Source organism: Alexandromys fortis, unplaced genomic scaffold, assembly GCF_014885135.2.
Source record: "Alexandromys fortis isolate MF-2015 unplaced genomic scaffold, M_Fortis_MF-2015_v1.1 scaffold_200, whole genome shotgun sequence".
Classification (NCBI taxonomy): Eukaryota; Metazoa; Chordata; class Mammalia; order Rodentia; family Cricetidae; genus Alexandromys; species Alexandromys fortis.
Window position 1 is genome coordinate 597,062 of NW_026068148.1, and position 10,550 is coordinate 607,611.

Consider the following 10,550-nt stretch of genomic DNA (forward strand, 5'->3'; position numbering starts at 1 on the left):
CTCGTGACATCTCTATATGAAGGGCAGCTATTCTCATCATTCTATTTCACAGGTGAGGAAACAAAAATTTTAGAAATTAATTTTCTCTAGGCAGAATAAATTTCATACTTCCTTTGAAATCATTGTCTCTTCCAAATAATGTATCCCATTTAAGAATGGCATAGGGACATGCCTCATAAAATTATAGGCCATGCCTACTGACATGTCAGTATTACATGTCCCCTTTATTTGACACCACAAATGTCCCTTTATTTGTTCAGTTACATTGTTCAACCCTCACTCACTTTTCATATAATTCAGATACACAAACAAAAGGTGGCAGTAAGTCCCTGGGGTAAACGGCTTGAATGCTCTACCTTAAATTGCTAGGTTGGCCTTATATTATGACTAAAATTTAGATTTACAGACCTTTATGATGTCAAAATTTATACTTTGCTAGTCCATTTTATTTTAAGTAATATTTTCAGCTATGCTTAAAAGTCATGGACATAAAATTATATTATGAGAATAAAATACGTAACATATTATATTTCAAAAAAATCTATTAACTACAATTTCACCAAAGCTTGGTCTTATCCTCAGGCTATAAGGTCAGAGCTACTTCATTCTAAGTGTTTGGGGGCAAATCTCTTCCTGTGTAGTACATGACTGTAAGATTTCTGTTTAACTTAACAACAAAAGAACCAAGGGCTTTATTCTCAAGAGGGAAAAAGGTTTTATCTTTTTTTTTCTTTCCTGGTTTCTCTCAACGCTTTCAGGTAAAGTACTTCAGAAGAGCATGAGGCTGTGTGTCCTTTGCAGTTCCCGAATTCCAGCATTTCTTCCTCTCCTCAGCAGAGAATCTATCAAATGGCAACATGTTATTACTGAAAGCAGAAGCCTGCATATTTTTTTTTTATTCTAAGACCTAAAATGATATCACAGTCCCTCCTCCTTTCAGGGATCTGCAAAAGTAGCTCCCTGGTCAGTGCATCATAAACTGTCCATGTTGTGAAGTTTTCTAGAAAAATCCTTAACGACCTGCAACTTTCAGAGAGCCTTTTCCACACGGATATGCTTGTTTTGTCCAAGTTAATGGTTATAAACCTAAACGCACACCATAATATCAAATCAAAGAAACCGATCCATGTATATATGCATATATATTATACATGTGTTTGTGTACTTTTATAGAGTGGTGTGTAATTGCTGAATAAGAGATCAACTGGTACATTATAGAAAACACAGTCCATGTTCTCAATGGAAAAGTTGTTACTTTCTTGGCTTGGCACCATGCTAGAGAACATGAATACTCAGAAGACATAGAAGCTGAAGAAATGTAAGCCACAGCTCTTGCCTCAAGAGATTGGCAAGGCATTTGAGATGAGATTCCTAAAGGAAGCAGTCCTATATCATTGTAATATCTACATCAGCACATATTCAAAAGAATGTGTAGAAATGGCATGAAGCATGGTGAATTGTAGTACAAAGTTTCTTGGGAGAGAAACAAAAGGTTAGGTACATAATGCATAACCATATACCAAAGAGAGGAATTAGCTCAGAAAGTTAGAGAGGGGAGATTACAGCCCAAATGCAGACATGTCTAGGAAAAGCAGAAATCGGGATGGAGAAACATAATCAAGTTATAAACTATCTAAAGTTAAGGAATGATGATCAATTTATTTTTAATGATTTATTTATTTTTATTTTATGTGCGTTAGTGTTTTGCCTGCATGTATATCTGTGTGAAGGTGTCAGATTTCCTGGAGGCAGAGTGACAGGCAGTTGTGAGCTGCCATGGGGGTGCTGGGAATTAAAGCCAGGTCCTCTGAGAGAGCGGCCAGTGCTCTTAACCACTGAGCATCTCTCCAGCGCTGATTATCAATTTCTCAACATTACTATCTGCTTCTGTAGTATGAAGGACCAGAGGGCTGCTTCCCACCATCTAACTAGCTTACTCTGAAATAACCACACAGAAATTGTATTAATTTAAACACTGCCTGGCCCATTAGCTCTAGCCTCTTATTGGCTAGCTTTCACATCTTGATCAACCCATTTCTATTAATGTATATCGCCACTTGACTGTGGCTTACTGGCATGAGTCTAACTGGCGTCCATCTAGGGTAGGAGAGTCATGGCATCTGTCACATTGCCTTCTTCCCAGCATTCTGTTCTGTCTACTCTGACCACCTAAAGGCTGCCCTATCAAAAGGCCAAGGCAGTTTTCTTTATTCAACCAATAAAAGCAACACATAGAAGGAAGGTCCTCCTACACCATGCTTCTTTATTGTGACTGCATTCTACTTTTTAAAGATTTATTTATTTATTATGTATACAACATTCCTTCCATGTATGTTTACATGCCAGAAGAGGGCACCAGATCTCATCATAGATGGCTGTGAGCCACCATGTGGTTGCGGGGAATTGAACTCAGAACCTCTGGAAGAGCAGTCAGTGCTCCCAACCTCTGAGCCATCTCTCCAGCCCCTGTGACTGCATTCTAAAAGTTAAGAATAAAAATGTTTCCAGAGAAGGTCTGTAGTCCCAATTAGTGACAGAAGAGGAAGTAGATGTGGCAAAATGAAGATGGCCCGCCAATGAGATGAAAAACAGAGAGAGAAACCTTGGCCCTGAGATGGTAATCCACAAAGCAAGAACACAGGTCATCAGTGTTACTAGAAGTCTAAACATATTGAAGAAATGTGGAGTGCTGTATTTGATATGGTGAAACTTGAAGATTAATGGTATATACATCCTTAAGAAGCAGTTAAAGATACAATCCAAGATAGAGGAAGAGAGTTTAAAGAAAGAGCATCCTTTGCTTTTAGATTAACAGAGCATGGCCCATTAAAAACATCAAGGTACTTCTATGTCTAATGTGGCACCTTCTATTTTTCTCTCATATGTTCAGCTCCATTCATCTTCCCTTCCAAGCAATCCTATATTTAGTGGTTGTCATATGGCTTAAGAAACTTGACCACAACACTGTCATTTCCTGGATAGCAGGAAGAAGACTTATACTAAAGTCCTTGCAGAAGAGAATTTTCAGATAAGATATGCACTAGTCATATCTGCAAAGAGCATCTGTCAGCTTCCTTGTAGGCTACACATAGGGAACTGGCTTCTAATCCTTAACACTCTGACTCTCTCATGCTGCTTCTCCTGAGTGGAATGAAACATGAAAATTAAAGCAAGTTGATTTGATGAACATTTGAGTCATCACTGTTCTACTGTCCATAAAGTAAATGAAAAAAATTTTTAATTGACCAGCTTACCTAACACTGTTGAGAAAAAGATAGCCAAGTCTATAAAATGCCTTTCAGCAAATAAAAGGAACCACATACATAAAATATGTTGGTGTCTTTCCAGCTATGGAGCAAGGGGCTATATAATCCACGGGGAAAAATAGATCAGAGTCTTCTGTCATTTTCAAGGCACTGTTCCAGAAATTAGCAAACAAAACCTCAGCAAGGTATCTTAAATCCTCTTTACCAGCTGAGTTAGTCAGTTGTATATAAAAAAATTTAAAGAGACAGGAATTCAGTTAGTAAGGAGATTATGTCTGCTTCTTAGTCTAGTGATTGTTAGTAGAATATGAGGGTCTGCATTTTTACTTTCTGAGATTTCAGTTCCCTATGGTCAGTGGTGGCCCAAACCTGTTATGTGAACATTCTAGATATAAACCATTCACAGCTTTGAAATTGTTAGCTATCCTGAGTAGTATGATGAAATCTTGCACCAACTCATTTTTTTCCCAACTGATAAATGACTTATCCGTTTGTCCAATGTATCCATGCTGTATGTACTGCCCATATGATAGTCACCTAATATCTTCTCTGTTAACAGATTTATTCTTACAGAATCACAGCAATTGTGATCAAGTAACCTTTGTTTTACTTAATAGCAGCCTCAAAGTGCAAGAATGGTAACATTAACTATTTAGTTATACCACAGAATAGCCATAGAGTGCCTCTCAAAAGTGAAAGATAAAAGTACAATAAGATATTTTGAGGGAGGGGGACTTGATTGGGGAAGGGGGAGGGAAATGGGAGGCGGCGGTGGGGAAGAGACAGAAATCTTTAATTAATAAATAAATAAATTTAAATAAATAAATAAATAAACTAGGAAAAAAAGATATTTTGAGAGAGACCATAATCACATAACTAATTTACAGTATATTATCATTATTCTGTTTTAGTATTATTGTTAAGCCCTTGTTAGTTATATTCTTACATTCAACCTAATCATAACTATTCATGTATAGAAAAAATACATATAGAATTTAGTACTATCTGTAATGAGGCATCACTGTCTAGTATAGGAACATACTTTCTACAGACAGTGAAGGACTGGAATATAGTGGTTTGAACAGTGTAGATTGGAGAGTCTGGCTACCAGGATTCATATCTCAGATCTGTCAACTTGGAGTTACATAACCCATAAGCAAGTTATTTCAGCTCTCTAAGCCTCTGTGGTCTCTGTAAGCTGGCGATAATAGCACGATATTAGCTCACAAAGAGGATTGCATGAATCAATGTATTTAAAACACATAACATAGTATCTGACACACAGTAAGTATTCAAAGGAAACTACAAATGTGGTTTGAGTTTCTTCCAAGGTGCATGGCTCTTTGACATCAGCTCCATAGGTATTAGCAAGAAACAAACTATAATGCTAATGCTTAGAATTACTACTAATTTTATACAAATACATTCACTTCCATGCTTATACATAATGTAGCAGACTCAGTTAAACCTACTTACCACATCGGTGCATGAAACCCCAAATTTCTATTGTAAATATTGTCATTTCTTTTTTTCTGTACATATCTTTTTTATTACTTTATAAATAATACCATTAAAAATTTCCACCTCCTCCCCTCCTCCAATTTCCCTCGAACTCTTCCACTCACCCTTCCCCTCTCCCCCTCCAGTCCTAAAAGAGGGCAGGGTACTCTGCCCTCTGGGAAGTTCAAGGCCCTCCCCACTTCATCCAGGCCTAGGAAGGTGTGCATCCAAATAGAATAGGATCACAAAAAGCCAGTACACACAGTAGAGACAAATCCCAGTGCCATTATCATTGGCTTCTCAGTCTGCCACAATTGTCAGCCACATTCAGAAGGTCCAGTTTTATCCCAAGCTCTTTCAGTCCCAGTCCAGCTGGATTTGGTGAGCTCCCATTTGCTCAGACACATTGTCTCAGTGGGTGGACCAACCCCTCCGTGGTCCTGACCTCCTTGCTCATATTGTCCCTCCTTCTGCTCTTCAACTGGACCTTGGGAGCTCAGTCCAGTGCTCTGATGAGGGTCTCTGTCTGTGTCTCCATCCGTCACTGGATGAAGGTTCTATGGTGATATTCATGATAGTCATCAGGCTGACTATGGGACAAGGCCAGTTCAGGCACCCTCTCCTCCACTGTCGAGGGTCCTAGCTGGGGTCATCCCCGTGAACTCCTGGGAACCCCTCTGTTGAAATAGGAGCGGCATCAGGGCTGCGTCCCCGGCACCCGGCCGCCCGCATGGCTAGCTTATACCCAGAAATAATTACACGGAAACTGTATTCTTTCAAACACTGCCTGGCCCGGATAGTTCCAGTTCCTTATGGCTAGCTCTTACATATTGTTTTAACCCATTTCTAATATTCTGTGTAGCCCACGAGCTGGCTTACCAGGGAGGATCTTAACCTGCGTCTGTCTGGAGCGGGAGAACCATGGCGACTCCTCACACAGCTTCTTTTTCCCAGCATTCTCCTCTGTCTACTCCGCCTACCTAATTTTCTATCCAATAAAATGGGCCAAGGCAGTTTCTTTATTAATAAGAAATCACTCCCACATCATTTCCCCTTTTTCTGTTTAAACAAAAAAGAAAGGCTTTAACTTTAACATAGTAAAATTACATATAACAAAACAGTTATCAAGTAAGAATTACAGTTACAATATTTATATCTATTTTATCTCTTATCATAACTAAGGAAAACTATAACTAACCATTCTTCAACTCCATCAAAGACTCCAGAAGGATATAATATTACCTATCAAACAAGAAATAAGAAAACTCTAGAAATGACAGAGACATCTCGCTGCCTGGACAGTCACCCAAAGTTCCTCTGTACCGTTGGGGCATCCATCTTCGGCCTACAGGCCCATAGTATCCAGCAGACATTCTCATCAAGCAAGAAATTCCAAAGACAGTTCAGTCACTTTTTGCTGTGTCCTGCAGAATGTCTCACAGACTCTTTCATGAAGCAGGAACCCCAAAAGGTCATCTCACCTTTAGGCAAGTTCAGCAGTCCTCTCTCTGCGGGTTCTCTGTGTCCAGTTTATGCAACAGTCCAGGCAAGAGCAGTTTCTTGCCCAAATGGCTATCAAACTCCATAAGGATTCTCTTCGATGCCCATCTTCCTCTTGAAATAGATTGGTGCTGCCAGGAGCAAATGTGTCTCATTGTCATGAAAAACCCTAAGTTATTAAAATATCTTAAATGCCATATTCTGCAGCCTTTGAAAGATATGAAGAATGCCTATCTAACTAAAATATCTCTCTATATATCTAGAAAATCTAACTAACATGACTACAAGCTTAAGTATTAGCGATGATTATCCATTAACAACCTATATTTCCTAATTATACATTACATTTTTAAATGAACTACACAATCACAATACCTTAATCAAGATCAAAAATACATATACATATAACAAAATTGACCATAAAATCCATACCAATGCAAATTATTCATATCTATATCATATCCCCCTTTAAATGTAAAAGAACATTTATAAACAATATTTGGGAACATGGGCGTAGTTTTTTCTCTACAAACTGCTTCCTGCTGAATAGGGGCGTCGTTAATTAGGTTGTTCATGATATAACCTGTATGCTAGTTTCATCTCAGTTGGCAATTGAGCGAAGCAATTTTTTGAGGGTATTCACAGCAACCTTTCAGGAGGGCGTGGTCTATCATACCAAATCGGAATAGATGCAATCCACAGGGTCTCATCCTCTGCAAAAACAAAAGAAGACCCTCTCCAAAGCATCATATCCTTAGACCCAAATTCTGAAATCATAATACCCTTATATCCATTTTGGTTTAGATTGGCAGCCCATGTAATGAAATGTCTCTCTGTACTTAGCTCCTTCACAGTCAAAAATTTTAAAGAAAACACAATGTACATAATCCAGACTCTCTGTGAATTTTCCATTTTTACGTGGCTTATATTTCTTTATTTCTTTTAATCTATAACTCTCTGTACTTCTGTACTCTGTCTCTTTAAAGACTTTACCCTTTTTCTTTTTAAGACATTAACTTTATTCTTTATATTCTTTTTCTTCTCTTTCCCAAGCCTACGTACATTTATCCAACAGTGTCTGAATCTGTTTTATTGTGAATCTGTAATTTCTTTACTATACAGGAGCATTTCTTAAAATGTTAAGCATTTCTTAAAAACTTAAGTTGCACCATTTACAGGTAATACGGTACTGCCTGTGTCCTGCCCAGTCTAAACCTTAACTGCACGGTTTTAAGGTAATTACGGTAGTTCCTGCCTGAGATCAGCACAGTTCAGCATGGAGCAGCCGCTCCTGCCTCAGAGTCATTTGGTGCCCCTGAACCATTCACAGTTTCAGGCACACAGCAAGTCCACATTGGAGCCGCACTCAGCAGTTTAACTCTGAGACTGAGTGTGCAGCACAGAAACTCTTTTCATCCAAGTTACAGCCAAATCTGACATGCAGAGCACTGCGCAGTCTGAAAATGCGTCTCTGTATAGCGGCAGGAATCCGCCATGCTCTTCCGCCTGCCTAAGCCTGATTCTGCCTTCTGCCCAGGTGCAGGCGGGGAGCTCTGAGCCATCTGCACGGTCTCAGAGCACTCTCCTCCGATCCCAAGCGGAACACAAACATCCAGTCCCATAAAAGCCTTGAAATGCTTTAAAGCCAGAGTTCATGCTGGCAGCACAGCCCCCAGGAAGCCGCGCTTTAAAATGATGTAGCTTATTTTTCTGCTGTTGTAGCTGAATCAGGAATCTCTCTACAGCACGCCACCAACAAAACAGCAAAAATCTGTGTTAAACTCTCTCTCCCTTATTTTTAAGCCTTCTCAGGTTTTTAAGTGGATTTAGCCCATCACGTCTGGGCGCCATCTGTTGAAATAGGAGCGGCAGGGCTGCGTCCCCGGCACCCGGCCGCCCGCATGGCTAGCTTATACCCAGAAATAATTACACGGAAACTGTATTCTTTCAAACACTGCCTGGCCCGGATAGTTCCAGTTCCTTATGGCTAGCTCTTACATATTGTTCTAACCCATTTCTAATATTCTGTGTAGCCCACGAGCTGGCTTACCAGGGAGGATCTTAACCTGCGTCTGTCTGGAGCGGGAGAACCATGGCGACTCCTCACACAGCTTCTTTTTCCCAGCATTCTCCTCTGTCTACTCCGCCTACCTAATTTTCTATCCAATAAAATGGGCCAAGGCAGTTTCTTTATTAGTAAGAAATCATTTCCACATCACCCCTCCAGAGCTAAGCCTCTTGCCAACCTCAAAATGGCTCCCTCAATTAAGATATCTTCTTCCCTGTTCCCATATCCGTCCTTCCTCCATCTCAATAATCCCACTCCTCCAAGCTCTCCCCAACCCTCTTCTTTTCCCTTCTTTCTCTCACATTAGAGACTTAACAGCACACTTGTCATTTCTTTTGCTGACTTTCTCTGGATTCCAGAGCCTACTTTTTCAATCCCTGGTGATGCAATGAGCATACAAAGAGAGTAATAGCATTCCAACAAAGACTAGTAATTGTGCAGATGTATTTAAACTCCAGCCATTCTCTATAGTAGCCAGTTCAATTATACTCTCACTATGACATGCCTACTTTTTTTATTTTATTTTATATTTCATGACCCCATCTGGCACCGGTATTTTCTTCAACTCAAAAAGAAACTACCTAACAATTTCTGTGATTGTCTCAGGATTAGTTTCTCAGTGAACCAAAAACTAAGCTCCTCTCACTAACCTATGAGAAAACAAAGAGCAAGCATCATACATTCTGCCACAAAGAAACTGAATTGCATATCATATGAGTAAAGAAAGAGCTAGACATAGAAGTCACATCTCCTGGGTTCCTGTATTTGTTGTTGTTAACGAGTGTACGTCATACCTTTTCCCAGGAATATGCCAACTAATAATGCCAGGAATCCCAATATCTTCTTCCTCATTGTTGTCAATTGATTTCCTAAAAGTCTTTTCTGGACCAGGCAAGGAAGGGTCACACTCTCACTGACACATATCATTAGACTTCTCCATGTGTTTCATGCATATTTATGACTTTGTTCTTTAAATATCTGATCCTAACTCGCCATCTACCTAATGAACACTGAGTTGTCTGCCAGAATCTGTGAATGGATTGTTGTGGTTCATCAGGACTCTAACATAGAAATTCTCAATGAGTGGCAACTGATCTTTTAAAGTAATGCTTAAAGCACTGATTGCATTAAACACAATGTAAGGTTCCTTTGATTATTTTTTACACAATTGAATATCCAAACAACCTTAGGGTCTTGTGTATACCATCAGTTCTCATTACATAAGAAGATGTATGTAACAACTGAATGATGAAAGTTATCTGATTAATAACAATGGGCAATAATATTTTTTTAATATGAGACACCATCATTTCAGGACTTCATATTCTGTATCTCTCACCTAAAAGGGAAGTGCTCTTATAGTCTTGGATACCATAACTGAAAGGCTGCTTATACTGAGCATTTGCTAAATGTAGATTACAAAAAGGTTATGTCCATTGGGTTCTCTCATTTTAAGAGAGTCCTTAATTAGTGGCCATCTGGCCTCCTAGGAAAGACTGTAATTAAAGTAGCCATGAAGCAGCAGTGAACACACTGCCTAGCCTTGCCTTAGCTCTGGGATGCCCAGTACTCAGATGAATGCCAAGGGCACAGCGGACTATTTTTATTTTTTCATCAAAATGATGTGAATCCAGAAGATGGGATTAAATAAATCACTGACTAAATGATGTAGCAATTTTGATGGGGATTGCATTGAATCTATAGATTGCTTTTGGTAGAATTGCCATTTTTACTATGTTGATCCTCCCAATCCAAGAGCAAGGGAGATCCTCCATTTTCTGGTATCCTCTTTTATTTCTTTCTTCAAAGACTTAAAGTTCTTGTCAAATAGATCTTTCACTTCCTTGGTCAGGGTTACCCCCAAGATATTTTATGCTCTTTGTGGCTGTCGTGAAAGGTGATGCTTCTCTGACTTCCCTCTCTGTTTCTTTATCCTTAGTGTATAGGAAGGCAACTGATTTTTTGGAGTTGATCTTGTATCCTGCCACATTACTAAAGGTGTTTATCAGCTGTAGGAGTTCTTTGGTAGAGTTTTTGGGGTCGCTTATGTATACTATCATATCATCTGCAAATAACGAAAGCTTAACTTCTTCCTTTCCAATACGAATCCCCTTGATCCCCTTATGTTGTCTTATTGCTATTGCTAGAACTTCAAGCACTATATTGAAGAGGTATGGAGAGAGTGGACATCCTTGTCTTGTTCCTGATTTTAGTGG